The 24040-nt window shown below is 43.9% G+C and overlaps 1 protein-coding gene across 8 annotated transcripts in view; it reads left to right on the forward strand.

Annotated features, from left to right (window-relative positions):
• Window positions 1–24040, forward strand: part of PDZD2 (PDZ domain containing 2) — a 203301-nt gene that overhangs the window by 92121 nt on the left and 87140 nt on the right. Inside the window, exon 2 of one of the 8 annotated variants that reach the window (XM_071802554.1) lies at window positions 3504–3803. The exons of the other annotated variants lie outside the window; for them this stretch is intronic. The gene's annotated coding sequence lies outside the window, so the exon portion shown is untranslated. The remainder of the gene's footprint in view (window positions 1–3503; window positions 3804–24040) is intronic. 8 annotated transcript variants of the gene reach the window in all.

Consider the following 24040-nt stretch of genomic DNA (forward strand, 5'->3'; position numbering starts at 1 on the left):
TTTCGGAAGTTGTCCTCTGGGGAAGAAGCTTCTAAAGAAGCCGCCACTCAGCCGTGGTGTTTGAGCAGCCTTCTGGAAACAGCTGTTGAGGATGCAGAAAGCTGAACTGGAATCTGGTTCATGGCTGACAAGTTAGTTTTGCCATTAAAACTAAAATTTAAGAGAGTCCAGCTGCCTGCAAAGTGCAGCAGCTGGCTTGAGCAGCCGGGGCACTCCTGAAGGAACAGAGAAAAATATGTTTTATATTGTCTTCTGTGAGCTCAGCTGCCCTTTAAAAACAAACACAAAGTTGGCCAAAGGCAGCTGTTTGTGTTGCAGGTGAATTGCAAAGGAGTACTTGAGGGACCTGGGGACACATGCTATTAGTTTTAAGAACACTTCACAGATCTGTTTATAATTCAATTCAGATCTCAAAAGCTGTAATGTAAGAACAATTTTTCACTATGTGATCCCATTGCTTAGCAAAGCCTCCTGCCAGTATTTGGTGTTGTCTTTGGTGTTGCAATGAGGACTTTTCTGAATTCTTCCTAAAGAAGGGGATGTCAGGTGCACTAGTCCCAAAGTTTCAGTGGAGTGAAAGGAACAGATCGTGGTGGAGGAACAGAGGGAAACTGAGCATTTCTGTTTCTGTAAACTTTTGACTAGTGACTGATTTTCTTCTCATGACTAGAGAGTTTAAGTCTCACCTAACGACCTAAAAATACTGTACATTTTATTGTAAGGTTTGAAGCTCGAGTGGAGTACAGTGACCACAAAAAAAGTACATATGAAGCCCATCTGTGGGCAAAATAATCGGGGGATTGAAAAGGGGAGCCTGGAATGAGCTGGTAGTGCTGTTTGTGGCTCTTCTAAATATGAGGTGGTAGTGGGATGGTGGGTTCATGGAAGAAAAGCTCGTAGGGGTAGTCTTCTTCCCTTGCAGGTATAGCCTATTGGTAGCAGTTGTGCATGAGAATCATTTGGAGTCTGGTTTCTGTTTATCCTTGCTACACAGGCATTATAAGTTGCTGTTGAGGTGGTACATAGGTCTCCACAGCAACATCTGGAAAAGGTATTTGTATATAAATATCTGAGCAAGATGGTTTGGTGGTGTGTGGGTATCCCCCTCCTTTTGATATGGCACTCTTGCACTCGTCTCACGCTCACTGACTGTCTGCAGAAACACTGTCTGGAAGGGTCGTGTCAAAAGCATCAGTCATGGGTTTTTATAGTGATTGGCATTAATTAGCCTCTATGTTTTCCTTCTCTCCCCTCATCCCCGTTTTAACTTCGTGTTTTTCCTTTGAAACAGCGATTAATGTGGAGGAGCAAGATTGTAAACTTCCCTTACTTGAACCTGCTTGCACTGTTAATTTTATTGGGCAATGTTGGGGGATAGTGGGGGAATTCAGGCATGATAGTGAATCGCTTGCTATCACAGTGATGGTTTCTAAAGCCTCCAGCCGTAACTATCTCATTTCTTCCCTCTGAAGCATCAACCTGCTCCTTTCCTTGAGCGGTGTTTCTCTTCTGCCTCTAGTCATTTTGAGTGAACTGCCTTGCTTTTCACCAGCCTCCCTTCATCCTCCTCCTTGGACTTGATTTGGGCATAACCTCAAGTTTTCTGGGGAAAGTTATACCCTTTTCAAGGTGTAGTGACTAGGGAAGCCTATTCATATCCCATGTAGCCTTTACTGTGTATTAGTAGCACATGTCTGGGCTCTCCATATGCTTAAACACCATGTCCCTCTGGTGACAGCACAAGTCCCAGTGGCAGGTGAGGGAGGTCCGAGAGGTTCTGGGGTAGTGGTGCAGCTCCTGCACCTTGGTTGATGGACTCACTGGGCTGTGTATGGTGAGGAGGGGTGTTATTGGGACCAGCTTTGGACCTCCTGTGTGGTTGGCCTTGTTTTGGGCTGTCTCAGGCAACTGTGCTGTTAGATTTTCGTGCACTGAACAGTCAGCCTCCTACCTGATTTTTTCTTTTAGCAAGCTTTGCTCTAATAGTATTCTGGTGGATATAAGCCTCAAGTCCAGCCTAAACCTCTTTATGGCTGATTTATACTTCTCTGTCTTTTCCTTTTTCCTCCAAAGAGAACCTTTGTTTTGCTCTAGGTGCAAAGCCAACGTCTTTTTGTCTCATGAGAGAGGTCATCGTGCTGACCTTTTCTTGCACTATTCCAATTTCACTTAACCTTTCATGAACTCAATAACCTGAAATTGCACATTGTTCCAGCTGAGACCTTACTGATGTCTTATGATGTCTCACTGAGACCTTGGGCTCTTTTACATGCTTGGCATGAGCCACTAAACCACTGAAGACTTTCTCATTCTATGTCACTTCCAACTGTTGAGTTCCCAAGCTGCAGAACAGATTTCTTTAATCCCAGAGTGCCTGACTGTGCTTGGCTTTATTATAAGCTGTGCGTCCTGTCAGTTGTTTTAGTCCTCAGATGTTCTGAATAAACTTCTGCCTGTCCTCTGAGTTGACAGACTTTCCCAGCTATCTGTTGTCTGCAGATTTCGTTCGCATTCCTCTACTTTCCCTAGCAAGGGAATTAGCGGAACTGCTGGATGAGACTGTCCCAAGGCAGATCTTTTAGGAAATCTGTTTATAGTTTGTCTTTCTCACCAGAACTTCAACATCTGTGTAAGATGCTCTTCTTCTGGCTTTTGGGAGGTGGAGCTTGGTTTGGCTCTAATGTCTGTCTTAAATAGTAAACAGGATGGATGGTGGAGCTGGGCTGGTGGGTGATCCACGTGCAGGCCAGCACTGCATGTGCAGGGTGTTGGCAGCAAGCACACGTGTCAGAGCTGTGATGTTAAATATTTCCTCTTCGAGGGTGAAAAATGGCTTTTATTCTGGTCTGTTCTTATCAACACTTAACAGTTCCTGGAGAAGGGTTCTGTTCATCTAAAAAAAAAATATATGTGGAAAAAATTATAGATACATGAAACCAGTGATGTGAATGTAAAGTGAGGATGGCGTTTTTAATTTATGCTCTTATAAACTGTAGGAATGACTGGACCTGAAAATTATCGATTCTGTCAGCTCTAAGTATTGAAGTCATTACCGAAATAGTATTGTCACTATCTCACTTGCTTACATGAATGTGTTATCTGGCAGAAATGGTCTTGAAAACCTTTATCTGTGGCTAGTGCCAAAAGGCCAGAATAGATCATCTCTATGGGCCTTGTCCAAGCAGAGTTCCAGGTGGGAGAAGAGTACTGTGGTCTCCCAGCCCTTCTAAAAGCAACAAATACACCAAGTGGGCCATTAAAAAAAAAAAAAAAAAAAAAGGCTAAATTTTGAAGCATATATGCAATATGCCTAAAATGGCCAGTAATCTGAATTATTAATAGAGAATGCGACAGATCTAGGGCATTAGCTTTACGCATTTCATGGACACGTGTATCAGAGAGAAAGATGGCTGTATTTGTATGATGTTTGCTAAAATAGGTGTTTGAAGGAGGTGAAGTACTCCAAATCCCCTCTTAACTGCCATGTTTCCTTTGTTCAGCAGCTTTAAAGCTCACCTGGAGAATTCTAGCAGATAAAATGAGCAAACAAGCCATTCCTGGTGGCTCAGTGGGAGATCAGAAACTCATTGGCATCTGTGAGATGTTCAGTTGAGGCAGTGAGTCCAAGCTACGATGATGTGAAAATGGAAAGCATTTGCTGTCCAGCCACAAAAATCCACATGTGACAATTCGGTCTGTGTTTGCGTACTTGAAGAGACAATTTGGAGTTTTGTCCTTGTATTAATATGTGGAGGAGGAGTCTGTATTCAACTGATCTTTTTCCTTTAAAGAATCTTCTAAAGGTAGGATTTTTATTTTCCTTAATACCTGGTGTCTGTTCCCTACTGCTTGTCTGCACATGTTTGCTTATTGGGATGCCAACACTGGGTTCACAGAATCTCTGTTGAAGTAATGGAAAAGCCATATTACTGGGTCATTACTATTTAGTTGTTTGTGTATCAGTCTTTTCAGTACAGGATTCTCTCGTTTTTTTCTAATGGCTCTGAGCTCTGCAGAGGCTGAGCCGTTTAAGTCGCACGGTAGAGGGTTTTTATCACTTAGTTAATTTTTTCTGCTTGAAATCTAATTACTTTCCACATAGGCGTGGAAAACCCCAGTTCTCAAGAAGGGTTATTTGAGGGAACATTTGTACTTTGGGTGGCCAGTGTAAGAGGCTTTGACCCACAGCTTTAGACCTGCTGAACTGTGAAGCTTCTGCAAAAAATCCTTCTCAAACAGCAAGCCAGTTTTTGTCCTGCCGCCTGCATGCAGCTGGGGTTTAAATGGTGATGGGAAGAGGAACAGCTGAGTGGGGATGATTGCACCAGTCTGTGAGAGCTCTGGCATTGTCCTCATTTTTGGTTCTGGTGCTTTCTCCTCTCCACTGGAGTAGATTTTTGAGACCTCACGACCACAGCTGTGGCGTTGCGTGGGTTGCATAGCTGCATACCAGCCCGGCAATGTTAAACGGAGGATTCTCATTTTGACCCTGTGATTTAAAACAAATCGTCTTAACATGTGGTTGTGGCTCGTGTGTTGGCACTTTACAGCACTTGCAGTTTCAAAACAGATGACTGAAATCACAGTGGTTTTTAAGAGCGCACTTGCTTTCTCCCTAAGGTCTCCCTCCTCGCAACATGGTTCCCTTCCCTGGTGCCTCCCGCCCCCCAGGAACCCGCATGGTCTCTCTGCATGTGCGGTGACTCCGTTCCCCAGTGTCTCCACTACTGAGCTGCTGCCCAAGGATCAAATATTTCAGATATTTGCATTGCTGCAAATGAGTTTCCTGTGTTGTTTAGCGGACCTGATGCAGCACACGGGGAAGAGGCAGCAAAGCTGAAGATGAGCAGCAGAAACAACTAATCTGTCATATCGTACTAAGATTTATAGTGTTTGCTGTCTTGTATCTTAGCCTCATTTAAAGTATCACAGTATGTTTGGGATTGGAAGGGACCTCGAAAGATCATCTAGTCCAATGCCCCTGCTGAAGCAGGAACGCCTAGGTGAGGTCGCACAGGAACATGTCCAGGCGGGTTTGAATGTCTCCAGGGAAGGAGACTCCACAACCCTCCTGGGTAGCCTGTTCCAGTGTCTGTCACCCTCACTGAGAAGAAGTTTTTTCTCAAATTTAAGTGGAACCTCTTGTGCTCCACCTTGATCCCATTACCCCTTGTCCTATCATTGTTTGCCACCAAGAAGAGCCTGGCTTCATACTCATGGCACTCACCCTTTATATATTTATAAACATTAATAAGGTCAGCCTTCAGTCTCCTCCAAACTAAAGAGACCCAGCTCCCTCAGCTTTTCTTCATAAGGGAGATGCTCCACTCCCTTCATCATCTTTGTTGCCCTATGCTGGACTCTCTCCAGCAGTTCCCTGTCCTTCTTGAACTGAGGGTCCCAGAACTGGACACAATATTCCAGATGGGGTCTCACCAGGGCGGAGTAGAGGGGAAGGAGGACCTCTTTGGACCTACTGATCACCCGCCTTATAATACACCCGAGGATACCATTGGCCTTCCTGGCCACAATGGCAGAGTGCTGGCTCATGGTCATCCTGTTGTCCACCAGGACCCCCAGTACACACTTCGGCATGGCTTGTTAATACAAAGCATGCCAAATCTCCGTCACTGAGTTTATGGGTGAGGCACAGGGCTGAAGTCCTGTCTTAGCTCCCATATAAGATTTTCCTTTAATAAGGTTGGTGGAGCAATAGCTTATCGGGATTTTGGGGCCAGATCCTCTCCTGGAATAAATAAAGCTAAGCTCATTTACAGCGATTGAGCATTAATCTCTATAAGACTTTTCTGAAGATATATTGCAGTGAATGTAACAAGGAAGAGGGATCATTATTTTCCAAGAGAAGTGACGGATGAGAGCCCATTTCCACTACACAATTACCATCGCTCTTTATTTTTAATCACATTGCTGAAAACGTCTAGTGGCCACTGCAAGGGCAGTATTTGTGAATGGAAGATGCATATGTTCAAAACAGTATGAGTCGGGCAGTTTTCCTTTCTTACAGTAGATCTTGCCAAATACCTAATTTTCAAAGATTAGACTCCTGAAGCACAGAGCTGAGGGTATGATTGGCAGGAGGACATTCGCGGCTCAGTAATGAAACACTGATGTATAAAATGGTAATTGATCCCGGGAGCACTGCGAGCACCGAGCCAGATCATGTTATGTGCAGATTCCAGCGTGGCAACGGAAACTATACAAATGTTGGCAAAGAGGGTTAAATGTGGGATTAACTAACCACATTCTGCAGAGATGGTACTAAAATGAAATACACTGTTCAAAATTTTGGGGGTGATTTGTTACAGAAGTGGTTTGCCATGCAGCTCTAAACTCTATGCATTTGTCTCACAGATGTGACTAGAGGTGGTTTATTTATTAGAGGGGACTGCTGAGATGTATTGATAAGTCTAAGCCTGACCAGTCCCAAAAAGTCACTTTGGAAGTTAATGGTATTTTTATGCACCTATATATGTTATTTTACTTGTGCAGACCCTTTTTAAGCATATAGCTTTCTGAGGAAAACTTATTTTTTCTGTGTTAAAAAGGCTGATACAGCACCTCAGTTCCAAAATAATAACAAAAAAAAATAATCCCCACCCTGGTGCTGTTTTTAGACATTTGTCTTTGACTTGGTTGACTCCACTCTCCATGAAATCCTAACAAAACTGGTTCTGTGCTGGAAGTTAAGCAAACAAGACATGGCAATTGTGATGATAGGTTTCGTACACAGGGGGGACTGTGCTGGAGCTCTTCTGTTTCTGAGCTACCTGGAGCGATGGTGGCTCTGTGTCCCCATGGGCAGATGTAATTGCAGGTTTGGGGCTTCCCGTGTTTATTGGCTAGTTTGGAGACTATCCGGAGTCCTTTCTGCTGCACTGAGAGTGGAAGAGTGCCTTGAAAATACTATTTTCTTTTTTTTGGTGAGGGAGGAGGGATAAGATCAGTGGGGTTTATATGGAGACATCTAAGCTCTGCATATCTGAATCCTGATACAGAAGCTGTAGCAGAGTGTGCTCACTGCAGGCTAGACCCCACTATACTTCTGCAATGTTCTGCATCAGGTGTGTATGATCAGTGATGCTTACAAAACAGTTATGCAGCTTTTCCAAGGCAGTAAAAATCACCAGTGTGGATGGGACAGATTCCCCTCATCAAAAACTCTGAGAAGTTGAAGCTAGAGCAGTAGCCAGCCCATGGTGCAGGAGGAAGCAGAGTGCATGGGCAATTAGCTAATTAGCTCATCTTTGCTCCACAAATTCTCTGTGTGACTTTGGAGAAAACAAGATGTAGCAAAACTCTCTTTGCCTGCAGAATGACTGAAAGTGGTCTCCTAGTAGTGGTAGTTTTGGAAAACATGCAGGTAAATCGGTCGCTTTGGAGGGCTGAAGCTGCTCAGTTTCCAGAAAACGGAGGCGTCAGTCCCAGTGATGGTGTCCACCAGCTGCGGTCACGTTGTTGCCAGTTGGGCGGTAGAAATTCCTGATGGATGAAGCCATGGACTATTTTCAAAACTGCTGTGTAGTCTCCAAGATGGGCTGCAGAGTCTTCTTCTCTTCATTTCTTTCAACAATTGCCTATTGTGTCTGAAAACAATTACTCAGTTCTTCATTTTAATCATGACAAGATTGTAAATTAGGCTACTTCTTTCTTTTTTTTTTTTTTTTTCCTCCTGCATCACTGAATCTTGATTCTGGTGGAAGTTGACATTTCTGCCTCTCATGCTGGGATTGAGAGCCTCTGTTTGAATCTGCACTGGGTTCGGGAAACGAGTTGATGCGGGTGAGCGTTGGTCTGGGAGGCTGGGTGAAGGTGTGATAGGGTGGCATGAACACGCTTGTCTACTCACTCAAGGTCCTGCAAATTCCGGTGGCACGGGATGACAGCGAGGACACAGAGTCCTCATCTACTTTAACTTGTGCTTGCTGAAGTCTGCACGTACTCGTAGACATCTTCTGAAATCATCAGGTGGTGCTGCTGCTGAGTACGTGTCTGTCCCACATGTAACACAACCCACAGACACAGCATCCTGAGCTCCCATCAGTTCGGGCAATCGCAGTTAAGTGCTGCTGCCAAGTTTCGTGGTGGTCTGGGTGTTGCTTGTATCGTTTTAGCCTAATCTCGTAGGGCAACGGGAGTTTTAAACATGCTGCAAGTACCACCAGTGTCCTGCAAAGCTGTTTAATAATGGATATTTATGGGCACAATTGGAAGCACAATTGTTACGGTAAGCGCCATAGATCTTCAGTTAATCAGCGTGTCTTCAGCCGGGAGCCGACGTGCAGAGCGGGTGATGACGCAAATTAAAATCCCGGTCTCGAAGGCAGATGGGGATGCAGCAGCACAGTTGTGCTGGTTGGTAGAGCTCTACCTGTTTTCTGACCTGCTGGAGTTGTGAGAGGATTGCCACCCCTGTTAAAAAATGCAGACGGCAAGAACTGTTTGTTTTGGTTTGATTCTTAATCCTCTGGTATCTGTCATTGCAGCTGCTGGCTGTGGGTTCTGCATTACTTGGTTTGGAGAAGAGTTAGGCAAATTAGTGTCTCACTGACTCCCATTCTGCCTCACTACATTGTGTTGTTTGCATTATAAGCATCCCGGGATGATGTTTAAATCCAAATAAAACAGAGTTGTCATGGCAATTAAAAGATAATTGGGGAAGTGCTTTTGTTGTGCTTGCATGATGCTGTATTCGTAGAAACTTCAGCTATGGGTGGGCTAATACAATTTTTTTTGGAAGAAATAATGAAATCTGAATTTGGTGGATAACCATCTAGTGGTGATGGACTAAAATCATTGCACCTCATACTTTGAGCCTTCAGGTACCTTGCAGCCTCCAAGAGCCCTGAGTGCACTGTGCAGAGCAGACCTGGCTCTGGGGTTTCCTTGTACGTTTTTTTGGGGTTGTTGTTCTTGTTGTGTTTGGTTTTTGTTTGTTTTCTCCTCCAGAATGTGCCACTTGCTGTGTGATTTGTGGCTGGTTGCTTCCAGTCTCTCCGATTGCCGCATGGTAAATGAGGAAAGAGTCACCGTTTTCTCCTGACAGCACTGTGGCCGTCACCAGCTGACAGATGCTCGTGAAGTTAGGTCAGTGGTGCTCCACTGCCAGATGATTGTAGTTAACAAAATATTTATAGCTGGATAGAGCATTTTTAAAAAATTTATTCTTTGGGTATTGATTGATTGACTTTTAGCTGAAACCAGTACATTTTTGGGCAGATGAGAAACAGATTTTTTGGTAAGGATTCTTCTTGTGTCTGTTTGCTTTAAAAATGCTTTTAATACTTGGCTCAAAGGAATTTGATCTTTTTTTTTCTTCAGAAGATGATCATTTAATAGCATGTTGTACATTAAAGCTAATACAGGTATTTGGAGTTTTCTATGTGTGTTTTTAGCACAAAAATACCTTGCATGCCAGCAATGCCATCAGCTCATTCTCTCCCTTTATTCTCATATAATTTCAGTTCTTTAATATTTTACAGACATACTTTCTTAAAAGCAGGATTATAGGTCTATGTTTTATGTTATAGTTCTGTTTTCCTGAACAAATCTTATCTCAGCACAGGTACATTAAGTATAAACAGGGTAAATGCAAAGTATAATAAGTAACTAGTGACAACTGTTTTAGTGCAGACATTGTAGAAATAAGATACATGTGTATTTTAGAATGTCTTCTAAAAATCGAATGGGCTAATTTCTGAAAGTACTGGAAAGATTTTAATATGAAGGAGAGGAACACTAAATAAGCAGCTGAACTAGGCAAAATGCAAAGTGAAAATGGTGTGGTCATCATCATCATCTGTTAGCAGTGTACCTCTACGAGGATTATCAGGGGCTTAATGCAGAAGTCACTTGATGAAATTTGTCATGTGGTGTGCAAAAGGTCAGACTAGATAATTGCAGTGGTCTCTTCTGTCCTTAAAAGCTATGAATTGGGTAGCGCCAGCCATGTTTCCAGCAGCATAGGGCACAAAAAGCAGGAAGGTCCTTATTCTGATGAGTTTGCAATCCAAACAAGATAGATACAGAATAAACAGGATACGCCAGAGAACTCCAGAAAGGAAATTACTGGGATGTGGTTGCTTGTGAAAATACAGCCCTTGAGAGAGCACTGTAGATTTATAACCTCCGGGCATCACTTAAAAAATGAGCAGAGGAGAGGACTCTGAATGGACAGAGTAGTGTGTAGAAGGAAAAATGACGGAAGACGTTTTATACATTGAGAGAAGAGGGGAATGGAGGAAGACCACAAGGATGAGCCAGTTGGTGTCCTTGCTAGTGGAGGGGAGAAAAATGACTAAAGGCTGCCTGGACCTTAAACAGGGCTGACTCAGTCTGGGCTTTCGTAGCAGGCCTGTTGAGTAAGAGTTATTTGCACCCCCGGCAAGTGTTGTTAGTCCCATGGTGTCTGGTACCCAGGATGGTGGTGTGGCTGAGTTTTGCTCCTCCACTCAACTCCGCGCCAGTGGGCAGGGCTAAGTGTGGGTTCAGGCTCTGAAAGTACGAAAGTCCTCTTATCTGTTAGCAAAGGGAAACGGCGGAAGGGGCAACCATGTTGCCGTGGCAATTTAAGTGGGCTAGGAACTGGGTTTTTAGCTCTCTTGAGCTTGAGCATATGAGATTGTGGCCACAAACAACAGGCTGTGGCAGCCAACTCTAGGAATCCCTGTTCAAAACAATTACATCTCAGGCCCTTTTAATATTAAGGATGTAAACTGAGGAAAATACGTGGCCTCTTTTGAGTGATTAAAGATATATTCTGACAGCTGGTAAATGCGAGCAGTGCATTAAATAATGGCACGCCTTCTGTCTCTTGGCAGCGTGTGTCCTGCAGGTACACATGAATGGGTACCTGCTTTGTAGATGCAGTCATGGGTTTGTGTGCAAAGATCAGACCCATGTGCAGGTGTGAATTTAGCAGGGGTCACTTGCCTCACAGGGACCTCTGGAAAGAATCACCACCTGAATCCAGTCGGTATTGCTCTGTTTCAGATATCTTTTAAATGGCAGGTATTCCACATGATAGATTCTTTTTTTCCATGTGCATTGAAAGCATTTTAAAACCATTTAAAAAAAATCGTCCATGTTAATATAACTGTATGGATGCATTTTAAGAAAGTATTGAGAGCAGAGACAGGAGACTTTGGGAGCATGGCATTTGCTGCCTCCCATCAAATGCCAAAATTTGCTAGCAGATGAGGCTTTTGGATATATATTCTTGGCGGTCAGGGGGTTCAGAGCGGTTTCTGCCTTGTGATGCAGGATGTCGGATTCCTCTGGGTGCTGTAAATCTTTTACAGTTGAAGAGGGATGGGTTGCTTTAGCTGGAAGAGATGAGCAGAAACACAAGCGTGCCCCTAGTCCTCTCTTCTTCTCTGGGTGTTGAAGACCACCATGCTGCAGGTGACCTGTGGAGATGGAAGAAATTGCAGGAGTAGCCCGGAGTGGGCTGTGATGGGATGCTGGTGAGAGCTCAATGGGGTGATGACCAGCAGCTAATTTCCAGACACCGTAATAGTGAGGATATTGGGCCACTTAGCAAGTAACTCCTGAGAAGCCACTCAAAAAATGTCTGTATGTGTGTGTGTGCAGTCAGGAGGTTTAGGTAAGGAGCTCCTGAGGGTGGTCCATGAAGTCTGCTTTGCATCTCCAGTAACAGTCTCCGGTTGAGATGAATCACTGGGATTAAAAATGGTACAATCTGTGTGATGACATTTTGTCTGTTCTCCTCTCTTCCTTCGTGTTGGCATCATGAGAAGGACCTTATCCATGTAGCATTTATTTGGTTGCTGGCCTGTATCAAAACTGATTAAATTCCAGCTGTTATTGATCATGAGTACTACATCAATTTTCCCAGATCCTTTTTTCACCCATGCAAATAAATGAAATACTGCATTATTCATGGGTTTTTTTCCCCTCATTGCATGGGACAGTGTGGTTATCTAGTATCTGCTGATCTTTTAAAGTTCTGCATCCTGAGAGACCTCACGGTTGAAATGCTAACTTGATCTTACCACAAAATTATGGTTTGAAGTCCTGTTACATTGCTCTGTGCATGGGTTGGAACCTCTGTTTCTGTGGAGCCTGGGGTGAGTGTGAGCGCTGCTAACAGTGAGAGCAACGAGGGATCCCCTTCTCCTCTGGCTGCCAGCTGCTCAGCAGAAGCAGCAGAAGTGAAGGAGTAAGCTAAAACAGGGCCTAAATTGTCATCAAAGCACTAGAGAAGACGATTGGCCTGGTTACTGATCCTTAGCTAAAGGGAGGGCATTTGTCTGTTGGCAAGGCATAAGTCCCATGAAGCTGGTCAAATCAATCTGTCTGCTTTTTGCTAGAAAAGCAAAATTCAAATGAGACTCATTATCTGCAGGGTTTATATGTTTAGGAGTTGTGCTAAATATCCTCATTAGCTTAGTTCCTTAAAAGAAATGCTCTTGATCTTACCCTTGTACAATCTGGAAGAAATCTGAAAATAAATAACGCATTGATAAGGTTCAGACAACAACTTCTGAGTACTCTGGGTTGACAGCATCTGTCACCATGACCATTCCTGTTTTGCCTGTTTGGGACCCTCCAGATGATCTTTCTTGGACTTCTGCTGGTAGAGGCTACCATTCTTAAAAGCAGTCCACATGATTAAGGGGTATTGCTCTCTCTGATAATATTCAGCACAGCTTACACTTGTCAGACACTGGAATCTATTTACTGAATTCTTTTCAGACAAGTCGTTTTTGGCACTTCGCAAAGTTTCTTTCCATGTGTCCTCACTGGCTGAATACTAATTTATTCAGAAAGGCTTAGCTCCAAATACACGAGACAGTATTTTCAGTGTTTCCTACTGTCTGGACAGCACTGCATTTGGAGAATTCCTGCCTCCTCCCTCCTTCGTGCCCTTAATTTCCTTTGGTAAACGTGTGATGATGCGACACAGCCTATATACTTACATTAAATGACATTGCATTGTAACAGGAAAACAGATCTCCATTGATAGCCTCGCTGTTGGGAAACACTTGATAAGGTCATGATATCACTACAATAAATACAGTTGAAGTGCCTTTGACAAATGACATATCTGAATTTTCTACTCCTTAGTGATTCCTCTAGCCCAGAGGATACAATGAATTAGCTGATCTAAGCTGAATTGTCCTAAATATCCTGATTATTTCTAATGTCTGAACCAGTAGCAGGAACAGAGAAAAATTGTAAGGAGAAAGGGACAGAAAATTATAGGGTATGCAAAAAGAGAGATTATCAAGTCTGAAGGGCAGTTGTTTCCATTTAGTCTGACCTTGTGTCTAGAAAGAAGCCGTAGACCTTCTTGAATGACGTTTAAAACATGTAATCACTTAGTCCAAGCTTGGGGGGGGATTTTATTCTCCTTTAGTTCAAACACTGTAAGCAGCTCGAATATCCATCTGTGTGGCTCTCAGCATCACAGTACCTGATTGCTCATGGCGGATTAACAAGATGTAGAAGTTAAACTACGGAAGTGCTTTTGATCCTTTTTACAATCTAGGAACTAAGGCACAATGTCCTCAGCTTCTCTCCCCATGAAAGTGCTTAGTTAGAGTGAGAATCATGTTAAAACATCCATAAGCACCAAAAAGTCTTTATATGCTCTGCCAGTGTGGAGCTCTGTCCTGTCCTAGCACCAGGCATCCCTTGCAGTATAACTTGCTCGTATAAGCCCGAAACCAGTCTCTGTTTTCCAGGGCATCTCAGCTGCTTTGCAGCACACGCCCGGTGCCCTCGTGGTTGTGTCAGTAACCTCGGTGCTGATCTCATGCCTGGACCTGCTGTTGTAATTCACAAACTGCGTGTTCTTAGGCCTAATTCCCCACAGGTCTGTTTGGGGAGGTGATTTTTGGGTGTGCCAACCAGTCATGCATGTATGCACAACAGGGACTGCGTGCAGGTGAGCTCTTGTGGCCACTCTTTAATTTAAAAAAAAACAGTTTGGAGGAGGTCATGCCTGGCTTTCTCTGTAGTAGCCCTGTGGTCAGTGCAGTTGCTCATGGACAATCACATGGGAGGATGTTGTTAGCCTAAATCCAAATATTTTCTGTTTTGTAGTGTAGGTTTTACTTTTTTATGAGCGGGAAGCTAGATGCATCCTGTTAGTTAGCTGCTGATGTTCCTTTGTTGCATCGATCTGGCTCATGCCTGCTTAGCCTCTGTTGAGACCTTTGGCAATAAAGACTTTCTTGGCAAAGACAAGATATTATTTCTTGGGAATCAGGTCATTGGATCAGTTAGGAAAGGGAGCAAACCAAAGCTTTTGAATTTAAGGAAGTCATCCAAAGATGTCTTGTTTTTTTCACTGGGTGATGTCTTAGCTACGTAACATGTGTTACTAAATCTGTCTTTTGGGTTTGGTAATCCTTATAAGATCCTACTAGTCAACCAGGTTTTGTGTTTGAAGAAAAACATGCAATTAAGTGAGGAGGCATTGGTTTCACCTGCCTACTACAAAGAACCTGTTGATGTCCTCCCAGTAAATTACAACTTTCAGGAGGCAGTGATTCATCTTTGCAAGCACAAGTGGGAGAACACTTGTTTGGCAAAAGCAATATTTAGACCTGTTTGCAGGCTTAGTATTTTCCTGTAGAAACTCAGGAAGGGATTAGCACATGGTGTTTCTCCTGAAGCCTTCAGAGAACCCTTTCAGAGGAAAACAGGAATGTTGTGACCTCATTAATGTTTATAAATATGTAAAGGGTGAGTGTCAGGAGGATGGAAGCAGGCTCTTCTGGGTGACAACAAATGGTAAGGCAAGGGGTGATGGGTTCAAACTGGAACACAAGAGGTTCCACTTAAATTTGAGGAGAAACTTCTTCTCATTGAGAGTGACAGACACTGGAACAGGCAGCCCAAGGAGGTTGTGGAGTCTCCTTCTCTGGAGACATTCAAAAACCGCCTGGACACATTCCTGTGTAGCCTCATCTAGGTGTTCCTGCTCCAGCAGGCGGATTGGACTAGATGATCTTTTGAGGTCCCTTCTAATCCCTAACATTCTGTGATTCTGTGTTTCCCCTCCCTTTCCCTTAGTTGTGGCCATGCTTTTTCACCCTACCTTTGTGCTGCTGCCAGCACTTGCATGAGCACATGGTTGAACAGTTCAAGGCCAAAGTGCCATTGAAAACAAATCCTCCTTGCTACACTCCGAGGTGTGTTTTTCATGGAAGAGACCTAGAAAGATCACCTGGTCCAACCTTTCATGGGAAAGAGAGCTTAGATGAGATTATCTAGCACCCTTCCCAGTCACCTCTTGAAAATATCCAGGGATGAGGACTCTACCATGTCACTGAGAGGACATAATTTTTAATTGCATAATTTCCTGGTTTGCTGGTGGAGTGACTGCATGTGCCCTGGTCCTGCCATGTGGGCAGGAGTGCAAAAGCACGTACGCACAGCACTGTCGTGAGCCTGATGCAGGTTGTCCTAATCCTGCTTCTGCTCTCTGCTCTGCCATGGATTTGCTGTATGGCTTCAGGCAGGTATTTTAATCCCATCTCAGGTTTCTCCATGGCATAACAGGGATAATGCTGGTGACCTGTGTGGTGCACGGGGATGCATTGAAGCTTTAGGTAATCTGGTTTAGCATGTGGATTAATAAGGGATGCCAGCGGAGCCCAGTTTCTTGGAGAAATGTTTGTTTCTTGTCTCCTCATGGCTCCAGCGCTGTTGGGGACCCAGTGTGTGTGGGGGAAATGTGCTCGCATTGCCTCCCAGTGTAGCGACTGGTGGAACAGGGAGCAGCCTGGGCTGTGAATTATGTCCTGATGGTGGGAATGGTATGCGCTGGTGCGAAGAACATCACGGAAACCCTACATGACCGTGAAAGTAAGTGTGGCCGCTATAAAAATAGCCACAGCAAATTGGATTAAACTTAAGAGGGAACTGCTCTTATTCACTGCTGAGTGATGAGCGAAGTGAATTTTGGCCTGTGAATATCATGATGTGATTTATTAGTAATCACTTCCATAGTGTTTCTCATCTATAGATCTTAAGTGGCAATTAGTATGAAGACGAGAAAGTATTATTTTTCTTTTATTGAGGCACAAAGACATCAAATGACCTGCTGCAGGGCATTTTGTGAGTCAGTGGTAGGGGTTAGGCATAATACCTCCTTTGAGGAGGATAATTTTTGTATGATTGGTTTGTGTCAGCCTGTGCCAGTTGTGTATGTGATTTGGTTAATAATTGTGAACATGAGTTGAAATTTTATGGAGTAGTTCACTGATGGTGAATCGGAGCATTGCCAGGACTTGCTGACAGTAGCGGCTAATTCATGCTAATCTGTAGACTTGGTACAGCTTAATCCCATTCAATTTGAGTAACATGTTTTAAATTCCAGTGCCTGTTTCTTTCGCTGAATTTAATGAATAGATACCTGCACGTTGTAATGGGAAGTATGAAAAACCTTTCAACCCTTAACAGCTCTGTAGGTGTCCTAGCTGTTGCTAAAGTAGTTTGCTGCCTTCTCGAAGTACACAGCTTATATGGGAGCTGGTCTTCCTCCTTGTCCAATTAAGCTAGATAATTAAATCTCCCTTTTTAGTCATAGCCCGCATTTTTAATCCTGTAACTGAGCTTGGCTTGCCAGAGGAAGTTCTCTGTATTTCTCAACACAGCGGATCCCTAGTAAACATGGCATTAAATCCAGTCCCATGCTGCTTCTCTGTATTCATCTGTCTTTTCTTGACCTGGTACTTTTATGATGGGTGTTTCCTGTGCTAATGGTTATTTTATTTAAATGCCAGCTGCACTGTGATTATTCTTTTAGCGCAAAGTATAGGAAGGTTTTTTTAAAGTGTTAGATTTAGTTACATGTACTTGATATTTAGAGTACAAGCACAAAGCATGTTTTGACAGAAGCTTCACAGACCCGATTTGACAATCAAATAAAAAGCTGGAGGTTTCAGGAGTGAAATGGCAACATCTCTTCAGCAATACTAATTTGTTCCTCACTTCTGTATTCATTGCGTGTCCTTTGTTTGATGGTGGAAGCTTTTAAGTCAGCCATAGTGTCTTACCTGAAGGATGTTTTGCAGTTGCTGAGTGTAGGTGTAGGGGATGATGTGACAAGGAGCTGAACTGAAGAACTTAGAGCCCTGTGAGGCTTTACGTGGTGATCCTTGGTGACTCTGTTATACCAAACAAAATTTGAAGGAACTACAAATAATCCTTCACTTCATAGGTAAAGAAATTACAGATATCTCTTCCCATTTGAGTGTGTGCCTTGAACTCTGATACAGAAATGGGGAAGAGCAAGGCCTTCTGAACTGTTTCCTCCTCCATACCTGTAGCATCTTCTTATGGGAGCTGCTTTTGGAACTAGATTCAAATAATTCTTTACTGGTTTCATTTTCAGCTGAATTTTCTCTGTGAGAGGGGCAAAGCTGTACACAGGAGACTAGTTAAATGGAGATGTGCAAAAAAACCCATGCAATATTTGGATTACTTTCTAACACTTGAAATGAAGACTCAGATTCCTTAGTTCTTAGTCGGGCTCTTTGCTCAGGTCAAACTGAGGCCATGAATAAACTATGTTGGTAGGATTTTTCCATGTCTGTACGAAAGAGACAGTGCTGTCAAGAGAGCACATTTTTAGCAGCAGTGGTTCTTTGTCTTGCATTGGATTGTTATGTGTAACCTCTGGCATTTGTGTCGTTCCTGGAGTACCTAGAGACCTCATCTGGAGTTACTGTTATTTGTGCTGCAAAAGTACTTTGGTATGTGTGTAAATCCTCACATTAAGGCTATGGGAGACCTGTCTGTGGGCAGGTGTTGCTGATCAGTAACACTGGATCTGTGAATGCCTGATCACCGCTTGCTTCCAATTTCATGAAAGTCAGGCATCATGGACATTTGTTAGACTAGCCAGTGTGCATCATTTACCCTGGATTTGTACTGTATACAGAAGGACAGATGATACCTGACATCGTGGGCTTGTGTCTCTCAGCGTATAGCTAACCCTTCAGCTTTTTGGAGTGGATGTTAGGAGCTGCAGTAGCTTGGCCCTTTGCATCATGTGGCTGGCACAATTTCAACCCCATTTGATGGGATCTAAGACCAGATTTCCTTTCTTGCTGAACCGTGGCCTGAAGAGCAGAGTAAGTGAGGCTTTAGGCAAGTCCATACACTTGTGGTTTGAGTGCACAAAGCCAGCTTGGACACAGCCTGCAACGTAGGTGCATCTGAGATCTTCACAGAACAGTGCTCCCAGCACCCATTGGTGTCATCAGGAGCCATTTTGCCACATCAGTATGACAGTGGTTGAGATATAAGGGGTTTGTTTGTGTTTATTAGGTCTCATTGATTACTGTCTGTTCTGAAGACAGATTATTAATTAGCACAACAAATTGCTGGAGAGGAGGTGTGTGTAGGGAGTGGTGCTGGCACTGTCTGCTATCACATCTAGAAGAGATTCAACAAGGGATGCAGCTGTCTGCCATGTAGCTAAGAATGAGGTCAGGTCAACAGTGCAGAGCGAGACTTCTTATCTAGTAAAGGAAAAAAAAATCAGAGTTTAGAGCAGGGAGAGAAGTACAAGCAAGAAAGCCAAAAAATCCCGCAATTTTTTGACATTGTTCCAAATGGGCAGTGCTGTTAAAATAAGAGTTGGCTCCCATGTTATGTGTATCGGGAGAGAGCTTTCAAACAACTGCATCGGTATCTCAGGCTGTTCCTTTCCAGGCTTTTTTTTAAAAAGAATGCTGTCTTCTCCCTCTGCACTTATTAACTGTTTTCTGCGAGGAAAAACCTCAGTGAAAATCAGTAGCTCAAAAAAAAAAAAACACCATCGCCAAACCACAAATTTAAGGGATTGGATGCTGGGGATTAGTTTTTGATTGCCACCTTTGGTGATTTCAGCGCTGTTGTAGGCTGGGGGTGCAGCTCGGAGTTATTGTGGTCCTCCAGCTGAGGGAGGCCATAATGCCAGGTTGTTGAAGGATGCAGGGAGGAAGGCACCTGGGAAAGTATTGTCTGCACATATGCCCAGGAGTGACACAGCACTGATGAGGGATTATTTGGGTTATAGAAATTAAAATTTCAGAGACTGGACTGTATTGTGGAGAAGGGAGAAGATGGGAAACTCCACAGGGAGTTTTTTTCCACCCTGTATTTTTTGCAAGAGAAAGGCAGACCTGAAGCATAGCTTGGACTGATGGGATCCTGACCTGAACTTTGCAGCTTTCCCCCATATCTGTGGCAGGCCGACCAAAGCTCTGCTCTGGGATTTGCCTGATTTCAGGGTGTGTCATTGATTTGTTCTGGATGGTGGCAGTTCCTCTGACTTCACTGCAGTTTTTAAAAAAGGAGGGAGGGAGGGTTTCTGTTTTTCATCTGTTGCAAAATCGTGTTGACGACATCATCACTGAATATCCTTTCCTGATTTTTGAGGAGAAGGCTAATCTGACTTTTCTTTAATTCAGGCACTTGCTCTCTTTTTATTCCTCCACAAAAATTCTTGAGTTCTGATTTTACAGAATTAGAACTAAAATTCAGTTCTAATTTTTAGAGCTAAAATTCTACCATTTTAGTTGTACAGGCACTGTTCATGTCATACTGCAAAGAAAATGGAAGAATTTGAGAGTGTCCCTGTAGCTACTAAACGTTTGCCGTTGTGGATAAAATTGGAGGGAGGAGAAAAAGCCAGACGTAGCCGGAAGATGATCAAAAGTCCAAAAGGTCTCAGAAGCCTGTGTGCCTTGGAGAGTTTAAAAATGGGACACTGATGTCAAAGTCACTTTGCTGCTTTCAGATGTGCCATCCCCAGAGTTTAAAGGACCCTGGAGCCACAGATGAAGCAAACTGGACCTGGGAAGCGTGGGTTGGGAGCAGTTTATAACTGCAGATTTTCACTCAGTTTTCTTGTTGTTATTGTCATGCAATTGAAGTCACGGCCATTGAGCTAAAAGTTGAGGGTGTTTGATTGGATTTTGGGGTCTGTAATTGCTGCTGTGATGTTGCTGCCTGGAGGCAGGGACTTGCAAACCGATCTTTCCAATAGGAGGATTATAGCTGAAGAGGGAGTGCTGGGTTTAAAGAAAGAAAAGTTTAAAGCTGTCATATAGTGGTTTCCACTCAGATGAAAAAGCAGAGGATTATAAAGCTTTTGTCAAAAATAATAGAAAAAAAAATAGCATTGTTAGAGGACTGGCAGTGGCAAAGTCGCTCTCAGGGGAAAAAAAGCCCTTGGGACTTGTGAAAGGATGACTCCCCATGAATACGGGGTGAATCCAGCTCCCGAAAGGCATGGCAGGCAGCTCTCAGGACTGTGCATCTCTGAAATTTTGCTCCTGAGAGGGGTTTTCTCAGCTAAGCCAGTGGCTGAGTTACCACAGAGGGGGCTGCTCTTGGGACCCCCAGCAGGAGCCTGACTCCTCCAGGCTCATTTTGAGACCAGGGACTTTGTGCACTTTGTGGGTTATTTTTAATTTATTGAAAACCCTCATGAATTGTGTTTTGGATTCTCATGATTTATGGAAAAAGGTCTCTCCTTCCATCCTTGTTGAGATATTTTTGTAGCTGGAGGGGAAGCCAGGCTGCCTTTGGGTGAGCACTGAGGACAGGGGAGGAGAAGCCAGCAAATAAAGTGGAGCATATGGAATCTTGAAGATGTTTGAAGAATGAGGGAAAACATTCCCCTGATGCTGCCTTAATCCATTAGGTCAGGAAGGAACTTGGATGCTCAATTCAGGCCCTTTCTATGCTCCTGTGCATTGAACTTGTGCTGTAAGGTGCTAGCCGAGTAGCAGGGTGATCATGTGAGACAGGGAAACCCAGATAGGTTTTCTTGCCCTGTCAGAGCCTTTTTGTGTGATTCACTCAGGATCATTTGAGGCCGTACTTTTTACAAAATCATGGTATCGAGGCATCTGACGGATTTTCATTGTTGCGCTGCTTTGGGTCTCTTTGACGTAGTAGCCTGTGTTTGACTTAGATCAAAACACGAAGCAGTGTCAGGGGCTCCAATACTCCCTGATAAGGGCTGATGCATTTAGTCATGCTAACAGTAAATAGTCTCCATTTTGTGATTAAATTTACTTTCTGTTCATGGTAGGATTTTAAAATAACACCTTCATGAACACAGCTTCTTTCAGGAGCATATGTGCCTCATGAGATAAGGGTTTAAGGATGCCTGTAGAGCATTGTGGACTGGAAGGGTAGCGGCTGTAAGTATTAATTGTTACAGAAAGAAGAGATTTTTTCACTAATTGCCAGGAATGGGTTTAACAAGATGAAGCTGGGTCAAACTACTGCTTAGCACATACAAAGCCAAGTGATAACCCCCAGCATGAAACACACACACAGGGGTACCTCTGTTTTTGAGATGCAAAACTAGGAGTTGATGCTTTGCTCGATCTTTTTACAGTGCTAACTGAATTACTGGGAATGGTGAAAACCTGCGGAAAAACTATTGAGGAGCAGTAAGAGCAGCATTGGTTCAAGGACCTGAGCTGGCCAGCATTGCCAGGCATTGGTGTTTCCGAAGAACCTGAAGTTGCTGTGGGTTTGTGGGGGCTGTGCTGATCACAGCTGGGGACCAGGCAAGCATGGGGGTCCTGCCAGGCTGGCAGCCGCTGGTACCCGCAGGGTGCTCTCAGGGCCAGGTTGCTAAAATCTTTGAGGATGCAGGAACGGTTCAGGCAATACCCGCTTTTGTGCTGCTGGCAAGGCAGCAGCAACGCTGACCTGAGCAAACCCAAACCCTGCACTTTGCTTCAGACCAGGGACTGCCGCTGGGCAGCTGGCTGTGGCATTTTTTTCTTTGTATTCGGCTTGTAAAATTCAAACACTTTGGACAGAAAAATTACAGCACAAGTCTGTATCTCCGAGGACATTAGTCTGTTGAGACACTTGGCAGACGCGCAGAATATTTGGATGTGGAGTAACTTACTTTTTCATTTTATAAACCCTTATGTAAACACATTGTTTGCATCTTTGGGAGTTGATTGTTTAACTTTTCTCTCCATGGTATGAAAAATAACAAAAAAAAAAAAAGTCCAAAAGGAAAAAGAAACAAAACACTACTTATTTTCTTGGTATGTCCCTGTAACACTTTCCAAATGTAAAAGCCTCTTAAGATACGGAAAAGGAGCAATACTATTTATATTTCCTCTATGAAAAGACTGATCAAAGGAGCACAACTGCGTTTGGGTTTAGTTAGCATCGATAACTGCATTAATGTCAGGGTGCTTATTATTTTATTGAATTCAAAAGTTGCGGGCTCTGCAAAGCATAAAGCCAGCTAAGGCTCTAGTGTGTGCTCAATTTATATCGTATTATGTGCCATGCTTTCACAACACATTTTGTCCTCTGGCTGCATTTCTTTCCTGGTCGTTTGGAAGGTCTGCATTGTGTTAGGTGCTTGTCTGTCTGGTTTTTGTTGTGGTGGTTTGTTTGTTTGTTTGTTTTGTTTGGTTTTTTTTCAGCACTGCTGAAGAGTGATGAGGATTGTGAAGGTTTGACCTTGATGGGAACGCCTAAGTTTTACTCCACAGGGGAGAGCTAATCCCGGGTGCACTCAGCTGAGCAGCCAATATGCCTGGTGCGCAGGTGGAAAGGGGTTAAAAGACATTAATGTGCCCTGACTCATCATGCCCAGCTGCTACGGTCAGGCAGATTTCTTGGCTACTACCAAGGCTGTGAAGAGGCCAAATAAAAACAGACCCACAGAAAAGCCTGAACAGATGAGGTTTGGGCAGTTTCTGCTGATGCCCGTACAGGCATTACACTTTATACCAGAATGTTTTGATGTGTACACATGTATGGGGGAGAGAGAGGGGTCAGCAACCCTCTGCCTGGGGGTGAGGGGAGAGAAGGATGCAGCAAGTGTACTCAGGTGGAGGATTTAAAGGGTTAATATTAAAATGATAGTATGCCAACAAACTACGCAACTGGTTAAAGCCTGACTCTAAGGGGCTGATCAGGTCAGATATCTCGCTGAAAAGCTTTACATGGGTTTTTGTGAGCACTATTGTCTCTCTTTCTGCAGACACGGTGGGGACACAGCTTTTGTTGTCCTGCGAGCAGTGGCTGTGAATGGGAACGGGCAGCACGGTCCAGCTCTGAATGTCGCTGGCATGGAACAGCAGCCTTTTGACATGGCACAGTTCAGCATTTTGTTGTTGAGATTTCTCCTTTTGTGACTGCTGGTCACATTGGTGGTGAAAGCAATGCTGCTTTTAAAGCAGAAAAAAGCGATTCTTATGCAGTAGGCAAGTTTGAAATAGTTGGGTTTTCCCACGTTCTCTGGCCTTCAGAAACTGGCTGCAGTTTCCCTACCCCCAGATGGTCACACTTCTTACTTTATGCATCAGGTGATGTTTTTATTACTTTGTTTACCAGGCAGGGTCTCTCTTTTTTTTTTCCTTCATCTTTGGCCTAGTCACAGTTTGACCTTACCACCTGCTTTGGAAGTAAAGATGACACGTGAGCCTGGAAATGAAAGGTGATTGATTCTTTCCTAGCCCGCTCTTGCGCAGGCAGGTTTAGGCAGCAGTGGGCATGGTGGGTCTCTTGCCTGCAGTCAGTGGCTGGTGTTGGCTGCTTTGCAGAGATCTCTTCCCATTGGTACTGGCTTTGGTTGATCCACAGCCTGCCTACATCAGCCCTGGTTGTATGATCTGGAAATGCTTAAGAGCTTCACATTTCCAAACACCGAAAAGTTTGGTCTGAGCAAAACTGACAGATATTACCAGTAATGCATCCTGTAGCTGGTGAGGTATGGGGGTTTTCCTGTTGCTTAGTCAGGAGCACAGCAGAGTTGCAGGTGCCCCTGCATTTTTCATGTCCTATCTCTGCAGTGGCCCTTTGAGACTAGAGCGCTCCATGGTGCCATATTCACACCTTTGCTTGCCCTCCTGCAAGAGGATTGAAGGGCAGGTCAGGAGCCTGGTGCTCCTCAAAGAGTGTCACAGCTGGAAGTTGGAGCTAAATTTCAGGGATGCAGGTTGGGCATGGTCCAGGCTGCTGTGGGGCGGAGCTTGACCAAAAGCTGGGCTTGCTTTTGATG

Source organism: Patagioenas fasciata, chromosome Z, assembly GCF_037038585.1.
Source record: "Patagioenas fasciata isolate bPatFas1 chromosome Z, bPatFas1.hap1, whole genome shotgun sequence".
Taxonomy (NCBI): Eukaryota; Metazoa; Chordata; class Aves; order Columbiformes; family Columbidae; genus Patagioenas; species Patagioenas fasciata.